This window comes from Uloborus diversus, chromosome 7, assembly GCF_026930045.1.
Source record: "Uloborus diversus isolate 005 chromosome 7, Udiv.v.3.1, whole genome shotgun sequence".
Lineage (NCBI taxonomy): Eukaryota > Metazoa > Arthropoda > Arachnida > Araneae > Uloboridae > Uloborus > Uloborus diversus.
In genome coordinates this window covers 110329212-110342680 of record NC_072737.1, presented here as the reverse complement: position 1 = coordinate 110342680, position 13469 = coordinate 110329212, and the positions used below count along the sequence as shown (strand labels likewise).

Here is a 13469-nt window from a genome sequence, read left to right as displayed (position 1 = left end):
TCTAGAATTGTTAAAAAAACGATGTCATGTGATGCCGATTAGGACTCTTCCTGTAATGTATACATTGAGCTTCTTGCGGAGTAAGAAAACGTAACATGCATCGTCCGGGAATCGAACCCGGGCCGCCCGCGCAGCAGGCGAGCATTCTACCACAGAACCAGAAATGCTACAAGAAGCCATCATTTTTGAAAAAGTCACGGATGATTTATAAGCGCTAAGTTTCTAACCAACGCCTTTATATTTCATAATGAGGGTGTATCTAAAAATGTGTTCCGTCCAGTAGTTTTACAGACCCTTTTCCACTCTTACCTTAGTTTTTATTCACTGCGTATACTGAATTCGAATGAATTCACTCGAAGTCAAAACTTAGAATCATAATAGTTACTGCGTCGGCCGGGAGTCGAACCCGGGTCAACTGCTTGGAAGGCAGCTATGCTAACCGTTATACCACCGACGCCACATCCGATGTCGAAAATTTAAGCGCTTCATGATTTTATTTTAATCAAAATGTGTGCTTATATTCAATCCAAAATAATGGATATTAAACTTTCCTCCAAATCAAAATTTCATCAGTCGACGAGCCATTTCAGTATAATTAGTACTTTTTCTTTGTCAGTTTTGCAAAGTATAACCGCAAAATAAGAATGAAATCATAACTTCTAGGCATTAAAACAATATATCTTCCCCTTTTTTTTAAATAGTTGTATAGGGTAAAAAAGTTTCAGACTATAATTCAGTGAACAAACGAATCCTTTCGTCACAAGAATGTTATATCAGAAAAACTTGTATTTCATAGCGATAAGAGGCGCAAGATTGTATTTGAGCAGTTCATTCCGGCGTCAGAAAAAGAGGAGTGCATCGGCCGGGAATCGAACCCGGGCCGCCCGCGTGGCAGGCGAGCATTCTACCACTGAACCACCGATGCTACGGAAATCATTCATTTTCGAAAGCGTCGTGTATACAGACCCTAATATTAAGCGATATCTTTTTGGCAAGAAACATATCGAGAAAAATAAAAACTCCCAGAAAGCGGCTCAGTAACTATTTTTAGATTGATTAAATTTACAGTTAATCATTGTTCCCGCATGTATTTATTCGCAGCTTAAACAGCAAAACACAAAAACCGCTGCGTCGGCCGGGAGTCGAACCCGGGTCAACTGCTTGGAAGGCAGCTATGCTAACCGTTATACCACCGACGCCTTGATTGAGAAGGGGAACTGAAAAACTTTTTGATATCAGTAAAATTGAAATATATCTCCTTTTGTAACTTCCGAAAGAGTTCGGAAACAGACGGCTCGTCTCATGTCATTATTAATATCTCAGTTTCAGTTTAGTTCAAAGGTTTTCAGGAACTAGATTTCCTAACAATCTGAGTTTTGAATTAATATATAAATGCAAATGTTAATAAATTTTCTTTCTGGTAAGGTAAATCAGACAAAGGGTAGAATTGTTAACAAAACGATGTCATGTGATGCCGATTAGGACTCTTCCTGTAATGTATACATTGAGCTTCTTGCGGAGTAAGAAAACGTAACATGCATCGGCCGGGAATTGAACCCGGGCCGCCCGCGTGGCAGGGGAGCATTCTACCACTGAACCACCAATGCTGCAAGAGGCCATCATTTTTGAAAAAGTCACGGATGATTTATAAGCGCTAAGTTTCTAACCAACGAATTTATATTTCATGATGAGGGTGTATCGAAAAATGTGTTCCGTTCGTTTTAGAGACCCTTTTCCACTCTTACCTTAGTTTTTATTCACTGCGTATACTGAATTCGAATGAATTCACTCGAAGTCAAAACTTAGAATCATAAAAGTTACTGCGTCGGCCGGGAGTCGAACCCGGGTCAACTGCTTGGAAGGGAGCTATGCTAACCGTTATACCACCGACGCGACATCCGATGTCGAAAATTTCAGCGCTTCATGATTTTATTTTAATCAAAATGTGTGCTTATATTCAATCCAAAATAATAGATATTAAACTTTCCTCCAAATCAAAATTTCATCAGTCGACGGGCCATTTCAGTATAATTAGTACTTTTTCTTTGTCAGTTTTGCAAAGTATAACCGCAAAATAAGAATGAAATCATAACTTCTAGGCATTAAAACAATATATCTTCCCCTTTTTTTTAAAATAGTTGTATAGGGTAAAAAAGTTTCAGACTATAATTCAGTGAACAAACGAATCCTTTCGTCACAAGAATGTTGTATCAGAAAAACTTGTAATACATAGCGATAAGAGGCGCAAGATTGTATTTGAGGTGTTCATTCCGGCGTCAGAAAAAGAGGAGTGCATCGGCCGGGTATCGAACCCGGGCCGCCCGCGTGGCAGGCGAGCATTCTACCACTGAACCACCGATGCTACGGAAATCATTCATTTTCGAAAGCGTCGTGTATACAGACCCTAATATTAAGCGATATCTTTTTGGCAAGAAACATATCGAGAAAAATAAAAACTCCCAGAAAGCGGCTCAGTAACTATTTTTAGATTGATTAAATTTACAGTTAATCATTGTTCCCGCATGTATTTATTCGCAGCTTAAACAGCAAAACACAAAAACCGCTGCGTCGGCCGGGAGTCGAACCCGGGTCAACTGCTTGGAAGGCAGCTATGCTAACCGTTATACCACCGACGCATTGACTGAGAACGGGAACTGAAAAACTTTTTGATATCAGTAAAATTGAAATATATCTCCTTTTGTAACTTCCGAAAGAGTTTGGAAACAGACGGTGCGTCTCATGTCATTATTAATTTGTCAGTTTCAGTTTAGTTCAAAGGTTTTCCGGAGCATGAGAGAGAAAACACTATGTAGGGAGGAAAAAATCTTTTCGCCCTGTTTTCGTAGTCCCGCAGTGATGGTGCAGAGTATTCTGAAAACATAAAACTACTCTAGAATTGTTAACAAAACGATGTCATGTGATGCCGATTAGGACTCTTCCTGTAATGTATACATTGAGCTTCTTGCGGAGTAAGAAAACGTAACATGCATCGTCCGGGAATCGAACCCGGGCCGCCCGCGCAGCAGTCGAGCATTCTACCACAGAACCAGAAATGCTACAAGAAGCCATCATTTTTGAAAAAGTCACGGATGATTTATAAGCGCTAAGTTTCTAACCAACGCCTTTATCTATCTATACATATAATAAAATAAGATGTTTGTGTGTGTGTGTGTGTGGCGCGCATCCCGGGAAAACGGTAAGGCCTAGAAAGATGAAATTTGGTATACAGGTGTAGTTTTTGCTGAAGTTGTGCACCTCGGGCTTCGATTTTTGATATTTTAATTAGAAAAAAAGTTATTTAATGTTTTATGTGATTTTTAGCACTTTTTAGTACTTTTAACCTCACAGACCCCGAACCAATCGCGCCAGACAAATATTTTTGGTACTATAGTGTCGGAAATTTAATTTTAAATATGATGAACAAAAAAATTTTGAAGATAGAGCAATTTTTGTATTTTTTATGAATTTTTGAAAAAACCTTTAATTTGCATGTTTTTCTGGGTTTTATTTCTTTCTAATATCATCCTGCGAGAAGTATCAAAGCCTCATTTCTGAAATTTAAGTTGGTAATAGTAAAAACATTTCGCCCTCTTCAGAAGAAAAAAGTTCTTAAAAATACGCAATAGTTTTTTTTTTACAATTTTTTTAATGCTGAACACATCATGTCCTTTCACGCATCAGTCGAAAAAAGCGTTCTTCAATCTTTTATGCCTGTGACGTCACTACTTGGGTTTCGATTCGATATTTACGATGGAATCTTAACCGCAAGCAATGTTAATCTTTTTTTTTTACTATATAGCTTACTTCTACATTTTCTGACGTGATGATCACGTGTTTTTTCGGCAGCGCTGGCTTTTTTTCTTTCCTTTTTTTTTTTGTTTTATTTAGGGATTGCATTTATTTCTTTTTCCATCCCCCCCCCCCCCAAGCTGGACCTTTCGCTGTATATATATTACGTTACATTTCATAGTTGTGCGCATTAATTCAATAAAAACAGCGAGATTTTTTTTTATCTTTGTCAAACGCTACTTTTTGCACACTACGGGGAATTTGAGCTTTTTTTTTCTGCTCTACTTAAATAAAAAAAGCGGTTTTTTGAGTGTTCTTTGTTTTTATTAGGAAATGGGTGAGGAGGTCAAAATAAATAGAGATGGATAAAAAAATGTAGAGATAGATTGCAAAGGTAGATAGCCGCCGAAAGCGGCAATCTTGGCTTAAAAATGTGAATGGCACAAAAAAAAGATAGAGATGGATTGATTAATACTGGTGCCAAATTTATTTAAACAACCGCCGAAGGCGGCAAACTTGAAGTAAAAACGTAAATGACAAGTTAGCCAAACAGCCGCTGTAGGTGGCTGCTTGCACATTGGATGTCAATGTCCCCCTCCCTCCCCCACATACACCATGACTTTGAAAAAACAATGCTTTCACATAAAAGTGGAAGTGCATTTTGTTATTTTTCGACCAAATTTGCATGAAGAGTACGTCGTTTGTGTCTTCCCTCCCCCTCCTTTAAAAATATTCCAAACGACGAAACTGGAGACAGATCTAGAAAATATTTTATTCAAATTATTAATGATATAGATAGATATAGATTGATTGACACCGCCACGAAATTTATTTAAGCAGCCGCCGAAGGCGGCACCCCTGGCGTAAAAAGGCGAATGGCGTAAAAAGGCGGACCAGCTGGTCGCCGCAGGCGGCTAGTATTTCATAATGAGGGTGTATCAAAAAATGTGTTCCATCCAGTAGTTTTACAGACCCTTTTCCACTCTTACCTTAGTTTTTATTCACTGCGTATACTGAATTCGAATGAATTCACTCGAAGTCAAAACTAAGAATCATAAAAGTTACTGCGTCGGCCGGGAATCGAACCCGGGTCAACTGCTTGGAAGGCAGCTATGCTAACCGTTATACCACCGACGCCACACCCGACGTCGAAAATTTAAGCGCTTCATGATTTTATTTTAATCAAAATGTGTGCTAATATTCAATCCAAAATAATGGATATTAAACTTTCCTCCAAATCAAAATTTCATCAGTCGACGAGCCATTTCAGTATAATTAGTACTTTTTCTTTGTCAGTTTTGCAAAGTATAACCGCAAAATAAGAATGAAATCATAACTTCTAGGCATTAAAACAATATATCTTCCCCTTTTTTTTAAATAGTTGTATAGGTAAAAAAGTTTCAGACTATAATTCAGTGAACAAACGAATCCTTTCGTCACAAGAATGTTATATCAGAAAAACTTGTAATACATAGCGATAAGAGGCGCTAGATTGTATTTGAGCTGTTCATTCTGGCGTCAGAAAAAGAGGAGTGCATCGGCCGGGAATCGAACCCGGGCCGCCCTCGTGGCAGGCGAGCATTCTACCACTGAACCACCGATGCTAAGGAAGTCATTCATTTTCGAAAGCGTCGTGTATACAGACCCTAATATTAAGCGATATCTTTTTGGCAAGAAACATATCGAGAAAAATAAAAACTCCCAGAAAGCGGCTCAGTAACTATTTTTAGATTGATTAAATTTACAGTTAATCATTGTTCCCGCATGTATTTATTCGCAGCTTAAACAGCGAAACACAAAAACCGCTGCGTCGGCCGGAAGTCGAACCCGGGTCAACTGCTTGGAAGGCAGCTATGCTAACCGTTATACCACCGACGCCTTGACTGAGAAGGGGAACTGAAAAACTTTTTGATATCAGTAAAATTGAAATATATCTCCTTTTGTAACTTCCGAAAGAGTTCGGAAACAGACGGCTCGTCTCATGTCATTATTAATATCTCAGTTTCAGTTTAGTTCAAAGGTTTTCAGGAGCATGAGAGAGAAATCACTATGTAGGGAGGAAAAAATCTTTTCGCCCTGTTTTCGTAGTCCCGCAGTGACGGTGCAGAGTATTCTGAAAATATAAAACTACTCTAATGCTACTGCGGACTAGATTTCCTAACAATCTGAGTTTTGAATTAATATATAAATGCACATGTTAATAAATTTTCATTCTGGTAAGGTAAATCAGACAAAGGGTAGAATTGTTAACAAAACGATGTCATGTGATGCCGATTAGGACTCTTCCTGTAATGTATACATTGAGCTTCTTGCGGAGTAAGAAAACGTAACATGCATCGGCCGGGAATCGAACCCGGGCTGCCCGCGTGGCAGGCGAGCATTCTACCACCGAACCACCGATGCTGCAAGAGGCCATCATTTTTGAAAAAGTAACGGATGATTTATAAGCGCTAAGTTTCTAACCAACGAATTTATATTTCATGATGAGGGTGTATCGAAAAATGTGTTCCGTTCGTTTTAGAGACCCTTTTCCACTCTTACCTTAGTTTTTATTCACTGCGTATACTGAATTCGAATGAATTCACTCGAAGTCAAAACTTAGAATCATAAAAGTTACTGCGTCGGCCGGGAGTCGAACCCGGGTCAACTGCTTGGAAGGCAGCTATGCTAACCGTTATACCACCGACGCCACATCCGATGTCGAAAATTTAAGCGCTTCATGATTTTATTTTAATCAAAATGTGTGCTTATATTCAATCCAAAATAATGGATATTAAACTTTCCTCCAAATCAAAATTTCATCAGTCGACGAGCCATTTCAGTATAATTAGTACTTTTTCTTTGTCAGTTTTGCAAAGTATAACCGCAAAATAAGAATGAAATCATAACTTCTAGGCATTAAAACAATATATCTTCCCCTTTTTTTTTAAATAGTTGTATAGGGTAAAAAAGTTTCAGACTATAATTCAGTGAACAAACGAATCCTTTCGTCACAAGAATGTTATATCAGAAAAACTTGTAATACATAGCGATAAGAGGCGCAAGATTGTATTTGAGCTGTTCATTCCGGCGTCAGAAAAAGAGGAGTGCATCGGCCGGGAATCGAACCCGGGCCGCCCGCGTGGCAGGCGAGCATTCTACCACTGAACCACCGATGCTACGGAAATCATTCATTTTCGAAAGCGTCGTGTATACAGACCCTAATATTAAGCGATATCTTTTTGGCAAGAAACATATCGAGAAAAATAAAAACTCCCAGAAAGCGGCTCAGTAACTATTTTTAGATTGATTAAATTTACAGTTAATCATTGTTCCCGCATGTATTTATTCGCAGCTTAAACAGCAAAACACAAAAACCGCTGCGTCGGCCGGGAGTCGAACCCGGGTCAACTGCTTGGAAGGCAGCTATGCTAACCGTTATACCACCGACGCCTTGACTGAGAAGGGGAACTGAAAAACTTTTTGATATCAGTAAAATTGAAATATATCTCCTTTTGTAACTTCCGAAAGAGTTCGGAAACAGACGGCTCGTCTCATGTCATTATTAATATCTCAGTTTCAGTTTAGTTCAAAGGTTTTCAGGAGCATGAGAGAGAAATCACTATGTAGGGAGGAAAAAATCTTTTCGCCCTGTTTTCGTAGTCCCGCAGTGACGGTGCAGAGTATTCTGAAAATATAAAACTACTCTAATGCTACTGCGGACTAGATTTCCTAACAATCTGAGTTTTGAATTAATATATAAATGCACATGTTAATAAATTTTCATTCTGGTAAGGTAAATCAGACAAAGGGTAGAATTGTTAACAAAACGATGTCACGTGATGCCGATTAGGACTCTTCCTCTAATGTATACATTGAGCTTCTTGCGGAGTAAGAAAACGTAACATGCATCGGCCGGGAATCGAACCCGGGCCGCCCGCGTGGCAGGCGAGCATTCTACCACTGAACCACCGATGCTGCAAGAGGGCATCATTTTTGAAAAAGTCACGGATGATTTATAAGCGCTAAGTTTCTAACCAACGCCTTTATATTTCATGATGAGGGTGTATCGAAAAATGTGTTCCGTTCGTTTTAGAGACCCCTTTCCACTCTTACCTTAGTTTTTATTCACTGCATATACTGAATTCGAATGAATTCACTCGAAGTCAAAACTTAGAATCATAAAAGTTACTGCGTCGGCCGGGAGTCGAACCCGGGTCAACTGCTTGGAAGGCAGCTATGCTAACCGTTATACCATCGACGCCACACCCGACGTCGAAAATTTAAGCGCTTCATGATTTTATTTTAATCAAAATGTGTGCTTATATTCAATCCAAAATAATGGATATTAAACTTTCCTCCAAATCAAAATTTCATCAGTCGACGAGCCATTTCAGTATAATTAGTACTTTTTCTTTGTCAGTTTTGCAAAGTATAACCGCAAAATAAGAATGAAATCATAACTTCTAGGCATTAAAACAATATATCTTCCCCTTTTTTTTAAATAGTTGTATAGGGTAAAAAAGTTTCAGACTATAATTCAGTGAACAAACGAATCCTTTCGTCACAAGAATGTTATATCAGAAAAACTTGTAATACATAGCGATAAGAGGCGCAAGATTGTATTTGAGCTGTTCATTCCGGCGTCAGAAAAAGAGGAGTGCATCGGCCGGGAATCGAACCCGGGCCGCCCGCGTGGCAGGCGAGCATTCTACCACTGAACCACCGATGCTACGGAAATCATTCATTTTCGAAAGCGTCGTGTATACAGACCCTAATATTAAGCGATATCTTTTTGGCAAGAAACATATCGAGAAAAATAAAAACTCCCAGAAAGCGGCTCAGTAACTATTTTTAGATTGATTAAATTTACAGTTAATCATTGTTCCCGCATGTATTTATTCGCAGCTTAAACAGCAAAACACAAAAACCGCTGCGTCGGCCGGGAGTCGAACCCGGGTCAACTGCTTGGAAGGCAGCTATGCTAACCGTTATACCACCGACGCCTTGACTGAGAAGGGGAACTGAAAAACTTTTTGATATCAGTAAAATTGAAATATATCTCCTTTTGTAACTTCCGAAAGAGTTCGGAAACAGACGGCTCGTCTCATGTCATTATTAATATCTCAGTTTCAGTTTAGTTCAAAGGTTTTCAGGAGCATGAGAGAGAAATCACTATGTAGGGAGGAAAAAATCTTTTCGCCCTGTTTTCGTAGTCCCGCAGTGACGGTGCAGAGTATTCTGAAAATATAAAACTACTCTAATGCTACTGCGGACTAGATTTCCTAACAATCTGAGTTTTGAATTAATATATAAATGCACATGTTAATAAATTTTCATTCTGGTAAGGTAAATCAGACAAAGGGTAGAATTGTTAACAAAACGATGTCATGTGATGCCGATTAGGACTCTTCCTGTAATGTATACATTGAGCTTCTTGCGGAGTAAGAAAACGTAACATGCATCGGCCGGGAATCGAACCCGGGCCGCCCGCGTGGCAGGCGAGCATTCTACCACTGAACCACCGATGCTGCAAGAGGCCATCATTTTTGAAAAAGTCACGGATGATTTATAAGCGCTAAGTTTCTAACCAACGAATTTATATTTCATGATGAGGGTGTATCGAAAAATGTGTTCCGTTCGTTTTAGAGACCCTTTTCCACTCTTACCTTAGTTTTTATTCACTGCGTATACTGAATTCGAATGAATTCACTCGAAGTCAAAACTTAGAATCATAAAAGTTACTGCGTCGGCCGGGAGTCGAACCCGGGTCAACTGCTTGGAAGGGAGCTATGCTAACCGTTATACCACCGACGCCACATCCGATGTCGAAAATTTAAGCGCTTCATGATTTTATTTTAATCAAAATGTGTGCTTATATTCAATCCAAAATAATAGATATTAAACTTTCCTCCAAATCAAAATTTCATCAGTCGACGAGCCATTTCAGTATAATTAGTACTTTTTCTTTGTCAGTTTTGCAAAGTATAACCGCAAAATAAGAATGAAATCATAACTTCTAGGCATTAAAACAATATATCTTCCCCTTTTTTTTTTTTAAATAGTTGTATAGGGTAAAAAAGTTTCAGACTATAATTCAGTGAACAAACGAATCCTTTCGTCACAAGAATGTTGTATCAGAAAAACTTGTAATACATAGCGATAAGAGGCGCAAGATTGTATTTGAGCTGTTCATTCCGGCGTCAGAAAAAGAGGAGTGCATCGGCCGGGAATCGAACCCGGGCCGCCCGCGTGGCAGGCGAGCATTCTACCACTGAACCACCGATGCTACGGAAATCATTCATTTTCGAAAGCGTCGTGTATACAGACCCTAATATTAAGCGATATCTTTTTGGCAAGAAACATATCGAGAAAAATAAAAACTCCCAGAAAGCGGCTCAGTAACTATTTTTAGATTGATTAAATTTACAGTTAATCATTGTTCCCGCATGTATTTATTCGCAGCTTAAACAGCAAAACACAAAAACCGCTGCGTCGGCCGGGAGTCGAACCCGGGTCAACTGCTTGGAAGGCAGCTATGCTAACCGTTATACCACCGACGCCTTGACTGAGAAGGGGAACTGAAAAACTTTTTGTTATCAGTAAAATTGAAATATATCTCCTTTTGTAACTTCCGAAAGAGTTCGGAAACAGACGGCTCGTCTCATGTCATTATTAATATCTCAGTTTCAGTTTAGTTCAAAGGTTTTCAGGAGCATGAGAGAGAAATTACTATGTAGGGAGGAAAAAATCTTTTCGCCCTGTTTTCGTAGTCCCGCAGTGACGGTGCAGAGTATTCTGAAAATATAAAACTACTCTAATGCTACTGCGGACTAGATTTCCTAACAATCTGAGTTTTGAATTAATATATAAATGCACATGTTAATAAATTTTCATTCTGGTAAGGTAAATCAGACAAAGGGTAGAATTGTTAACAAAACGATGTCATGTGATGCCGATTAGGACTCTTCCTCTAATGTATACATTGAGCTTCTTGCGGAGTAAGAAAACGTAACATGCATCGGCCGGGAATCGAACCCGGGCCGCCCGCGTGGCAGGCGAGCATTCTACCACTGAACCACCGATGCTGCAAGAGGGCATCATTTTTGAAAAAGTCACGGATGATTTATAAGCGCTAAGTTTCTAACCAACGCCTTTATATTTCATGATGAGGGTGTATCGAAAAATGTGTTCCGTTCGTTTTAGAGACCCCTTTCCACTCTTACCTTAGTTTTTATTCACTGCATATACTGAATTCGAATGAATTCACTCGAAGTCAAAACTTAGAATCATAAAAGTTACTGCGTCGGCCGGGAGTCGAACCCGGGTCAACTGCTTGGAAGGCAGCTATGCTAACCGTTATACCACCGACGCCACATCCGATGTCGAAAATTTAAGCGCTTCATGATTTTATTTTAATCAAAATGTGTGCTTATATTCAATCCAAAATAATAGATATTAAACTTTCCTCCAAATCAAAATTTCATCAGTCGACGAGCCATTTCAGTATAATTAGTACTTTTTCTTTGTCAGTTTTGCAAAGTATAACCGCAAAATAAGAATGAAATCATAACTTCTAGGCATTAAAACAATATATCTTCCCCTTTTTTTTAAATAGTTGTATAGGGTAAAAAAGTTTCAGACTATAATTCAGTGAACAAACGAATCCTTTCGTCACAAGAATGTTGTATCAGAAAAACTTGTAATACATAGCGATAAGAGGCGCAAGATTGTATTTGAGCTGTTCATTCCGGCGTCAGAAAAAGAGGAGTGCATCGGCCGGGAATCGAACCCGGGCCGCCCGCGTGGCAGGCGAGCATTCTACCACTGAACCACCGATGCTACGGAAATCATTCATTTTCGAAAGCGTCGTGTATACAGACCCTAATATTAAGCGATATCTTTTTGGCAAGAAACATATCGAGAAAAATAAAAACTCCCAGAAAGCGGCTCAGTAACTATTTTTAGATTGATTAAATTTACAGTTAATCATTGTTCCCGCATGTATTTATTCGCAGCTTAAACAGCAAAACACAAAAACCGCTGCGTCGGCCGGGAGTCGAACCCGGGTCAACTGCTTGGAAGGCAGCTATGCTAACCGTTATACCACCGACGCCTTGACTGAGAAGGGGAACTGAAAAACTTTTTGATATCAGTAAAATTGAAATATATCTCCTTTTGTAACTTCCGAAAGAGTTCGGAAACAGACGGCTCGTCTCATGTCATTATTAATATCTCAGTTTCAGTTTAGTTCAAAGGTTTTCAGGAGCATGAGAGAGAAATCACTATGTAGGGAGGAAAAAATCTTTTCGCCCTGTTTTCGTAGTCCCGCAGTGACGGTGCAGAGTATTCTGAAAATATAAAACTACTCTAATGCTACTGCGGACTAGATTTCCTAACAATCTGAGTTTTGAATTAATATATAAATGCACATGTTAATAAATTTTCATTCTGGTAAGGTAAATCAGACAAAGGGTAGAATTGTTAACAAAACGATGTCATGTGATGCCGATTAGGACTCTTCCTGTAATGTATACATTGAGCTTCTTGCGGAGTAAGAAAACGTAACATGCATCGGCCGGGAATCGAACCCGGGCCGCCCGCGTGGCAGGCGAGCATTCTACCACTGAACCACCAATGCTGCAAGAGGCCATCATTTTTGAAAAAGTCACGGATGATTTATAAGCGCTAAGTTTCTAACCAACGAATTTATATTTCATGATGAGGGTGTATCGAAAAATGTGTTCCGTTCGTTTTAGAGACCCTTTTCCACTCTTACCTTAGTTTTTATTCACTGCGTATACTGAATTCGAATGAATTCACTCGAAGTCAAAACTTAGAATCATAAAAGTTACTGCGTCGGCCGGGAGTCGAACCCGGGTCAACTGCTTGGAAGGGAGCTATGCTAACCGTTATACCACCGACGCCACATCCGATGTCGAAAATTTAAGCGCTTCATGATTTTATTTTAATCAAAATGTGTGCTTATATTCAATCCAAAATAATGGATATTAAACTTTCCTCCAAATCAAAATTTCATCAGTCGACGAGCCATTTCAGTATAATTAGTACTTTTTCTTTGTCAGTTTTGCAAAGTATAACCGCAAAATAAGAATGAAATCATAACTTCTAGGCATTAAAACAATATATCTTCCCCTTTTTTTTAAATAGTTGTATAGGGTAAAAAAGTTTCAGACTATAATTCAGTGAACAAACGAATCCTTTCGTCACAAGAATGTTGTATCAGAAAAACTTGTAATACATAGCGATAAGAGGCGCAAGATTGTATTTGAGCTGTTCATTCCGGCGTCAGAAAAAGAGGAGTGCATCGGCCGGGAATCGAACCCGGGCCGCCCGCGTGGCAGGCGAGCATTCTACCACTGAACCACCGATGCTACGGAAATCATTCATTTTCGAAAGCGTCGTGTATACAGACCCTAATATTAAGCGATATCTTTTTGGCAAGAAACATATCGAGAAAAATAAAAACTCCCAGAAAGCGGCTCAGTAACTATTTTTAGATTGATTAAATTTACAGTTAATCATTGTTCCCGCATGTATTTATTCGCAGCTTAAACAGCAAAACACAAAAACCGCTGCGTCGGCCGGGAGTCGAACCCGGGTCAACTGCTTGGAAGGCAGCTATGCTAACCGTTATACCACCGACGCCTTGACTGAGAAGGGGAACTGAAAAACTTTTT

General features: G+C 39.2%; 26 non-coding genes across 26 annotated transcripts; all 26 read right to left on the bottom strand.

The window, feature by feature from the left end:
* Window positions 1-385: 385 nt before the first annotated feature.
* Window positions 386-457, bottom strand: Trnag-ucc (transfer RNA glycine (anticodon UCC)). The gene has a single exon. It is a non-coding gene; the product is annotated as a tRNA-Gly (tRNA).
* A 397-nt stretch (window positions 458-854) lies between these two features.
* Trnag-gcc (transfer RNA glycine (anticodon GCC)) lies at window positions 855-925 on the bottom strand. The gene has a single exon. It is a non-coding gene; the product is annotated as a tRNA-Gly (tRNA).
* A 202-nt stretch (window positions 926-1127) lies between these two features.
* Window positions 1128-1199, bottom strand: Trnag-ucc (transfer RNA glycine (anticodon UCC)). The gene has a single exon. It is a non-coding gene; the product is annotated as a tRNA-Gly (tRNA).
* A 337-nt stretch (window positions 1200-1536) lies between these two features.
* Window positions 1537-1607, bottom strand: Trnag-gcc (transfer RNA glycine (anticodon GCC)). Its single transcript has one exon. It is a non-coding gene; the product is annotated as a tRNA-Gly (tRNA).
* A 684-nt stretch (window positions 1608-2291) lies between these two features.
* Trnag-gcc (transfer RNA glycine (anticodon GCC)) lies at window positions 2292-2362 on the bottom strand. Its single transcript has one exon. It is a non-coding gene; the product is annotated as a tRNA-Gly (tRNA).
* Window positions 2363-2564: 202 nt separating this feature from the next.
* On the bottom strand, window positions 2565-2636 carry Trnag-ucc (transfer RNA glycine (anticodon UCC)). The gene has a single exon. It is a non-coding gene; the product is annotated as a tRNA-Gly (tRNA).
* A 2218-nt stretch (window positions 2637-4854) lies between these two features.
* Window positions 4855-4926, bottom strand: Trnag-ucc (transfer RNA glycine (anticodon UCC)). Its single transcript has one exon. It is a non-coding gene; the product is annotated as a tRNA-Gly (tRNA).
* A 396-nt stretch (window positions 4927-5322) lies between these two features.
* On the bottom strand, window positions 5323-5393 carry Trnag-gcc (transfer RNA glycine (anticodon GCC)). Its single transcript has one exon. It is a non-coding gene; the product is annotated as a tRNA-Gly (tRNA).
* A 728-nt stretch (window positions 5394-6121) lies between these two features.
* Trnag-gcc (transfer RNA glycine (anticodon GCC)) lies at window positions 6122-6192 on the bottom strand. Its single transcript has one exon. It is a non-coding gene; the product is annotated as a tRNA-Gly (tRNA).
* Window positions 6193-6406: 214 nt separating this feature from the next.
* Window positions 6407-6478, bottom strand: Trnag-ucc (transfer RNA glycine (anticodon UCC)). Its single transcript has one exon. It is a non-coding gene; the product is annotated as a tRNA-Gly (tRNA).
* Window positions 6479-6876: 398 nt separating this feature from the next.
* On the bottom strand, window positions 6877-6947 carry Trnag-gcc (transfer RNA glycine (anticodon GCC)). The gene has a single exon. It is a non-coding gene; the product is annotated as a tRNA-Gly (tRNA).
* Window positions 6948-7149: 202 nt separating this feature from the next.
* On the bottom strand, window positions 7150-7221 carry Trnag-ucc (transfer RNA glycine (anticodon UCC)). The gene has a single exon. It is a non-coding gene; the product is annotated as a tRNA-Gly (tRNA).
* A 454-nt stretch (window positions 7222-7675) lies between these two features.
* Trnag-gcc (transfer RNA glycine (anticodon GCC)) lies at window positions 7676-7746 on the bottom strand. Its single transcript has one exon. It is a non-coding gene; the product is annotated as a tRNA-Gly (tRNA).
* A 214-nt stretch (window positions 7747-7960) lies between these two features.
* On the bottom strand, window positions 7961-8032 carry Trnag-ucc (transfer RNA glycine (anticodon UCC)). Its single transcript has one exon. It is a non-coding gene; the product is annotated as a tRNA-Gly (tRNA).
* Window positions 8033-8429: 397 nt separating this feature from the next.
* Window positions 8430-8500, bottom strand: Trnag-gcc (transfer RNA glycine (anticodon GCC)). The gene has a single exon. It is a non-coding gene; the product is annotated as a tRNA-Gly (tRNA).
* A 202-nt stretch (window positions 8501-8702) lies between these two features.
* Window positions 8703-8774, bottom strand: Trnag-ucc (transfer RNA glycine (anticodon UCC)). The gene has a single exon. It is a non-coding gene; the product is annotated as a tRNA-Gly (tRNA).
* Window positions 8775-9228: 454 nt separating this feature from the next.
* Trnag-gcc (transfer RNA glycine (anticodon GCC)) lies at window positions 9229-9299 on the bottom strand. The gene has a single exon. It is a non-coding gene; the product is annotated as a tRNA-Gly (tRNA).
* Window positions 9300-9986: 687 nt separating this feature from the next.
* Window positions 9987-10057, bottom strand: Trnag-gcc (transfer RNA glycine (anticodon GCC)). Its single transcript has one exon. It is a non-coding gene; the product is annotated as a tRNA-Gly (tRNA).
* A 202-nt stretch (window positions 10058-10259) lies between these two features.
* Trnag-ucc (transfer RNA glycine (anticodon UCC)) lies at window positions 10260-10331 on the bottom strand. The gene has a single exon. It is a non-coding gene; the product is annotated as a tRNA-Gly (tRNA).
* Window positions 10332-10785: 454 nt separating this feature from the next.
* On the bottom strand, window positions 10786-10856 carry Trnag-gcc (transfer RNA glycine (anticodon GCC)). The gene has a single exon. It is a non-coding gene; the product is annotated as a tRNA-Gly (tRNA).
* A 214-nt stretch (window positions 10857-11070) lies between these two features.
* On the bottom strand, window positions 11071-11142 carry Trnag-ucc (transfer RNA glycine (anticodon UCC)). Its single transcript has one exon. It is a non-coding gene; the product is annotated as a tRNA-Gly (tRNA).
* Window positions 11143-11539: 397 nt separating this feature from the next.
* Trnag-gcc (transfer RNA glycine (anticodon GCC)) lies at window positions 11540-11610 on the bottom strand. Its single transcript has one exon. It is a non-coding gene; the product is annotated as a tRNA-Gly (tRNA).
* A 202-nt stretch (window positions 11611-11812) lies between these two features.
* On the bottom strand, window positions 11813-11884 carry Trnag-ucc (transfer RNA glycine (anticodon UCC)). Its single transcript has one exon. It is a non-coding gene; the product is annotated as a tRNA-Gly (tRNA).
* A 454-nt stretch (window positions 11885-12338) lies between these two features.
* Trnag-gcc (transfer RNA glycine (anticodon GCC)) lies at window positions 12339-12409 on the bottom strand. Its single transcript has one exon. It is a non-coding gene; the product is annotated as a tRNA-Gly (tRNA).
* Window positions 12410-13092: 683 nt separating this feature from the next.
* Window positions 13093-13163, bottom strand: Trnag-gcc (transfer RNA glycine (anticodon GCC)). The gene has a single exon. It is a non-coding gene; the product is annotated as a tRNA-Gly (tRNA).
* Window positions 13164-13365: 202 nt separating this feature from the next.
* Window positions 13366-13437, bottom strand: Trnag-ucc (transfer RNA glycine (anticodon UCC)). Its single transcript has one exon. It is a non-coding gene; the product is annotated as a tRNA-Gly (tRNA).
* Window positions 13438-13469: the final 32 nt, after the last annotated feature.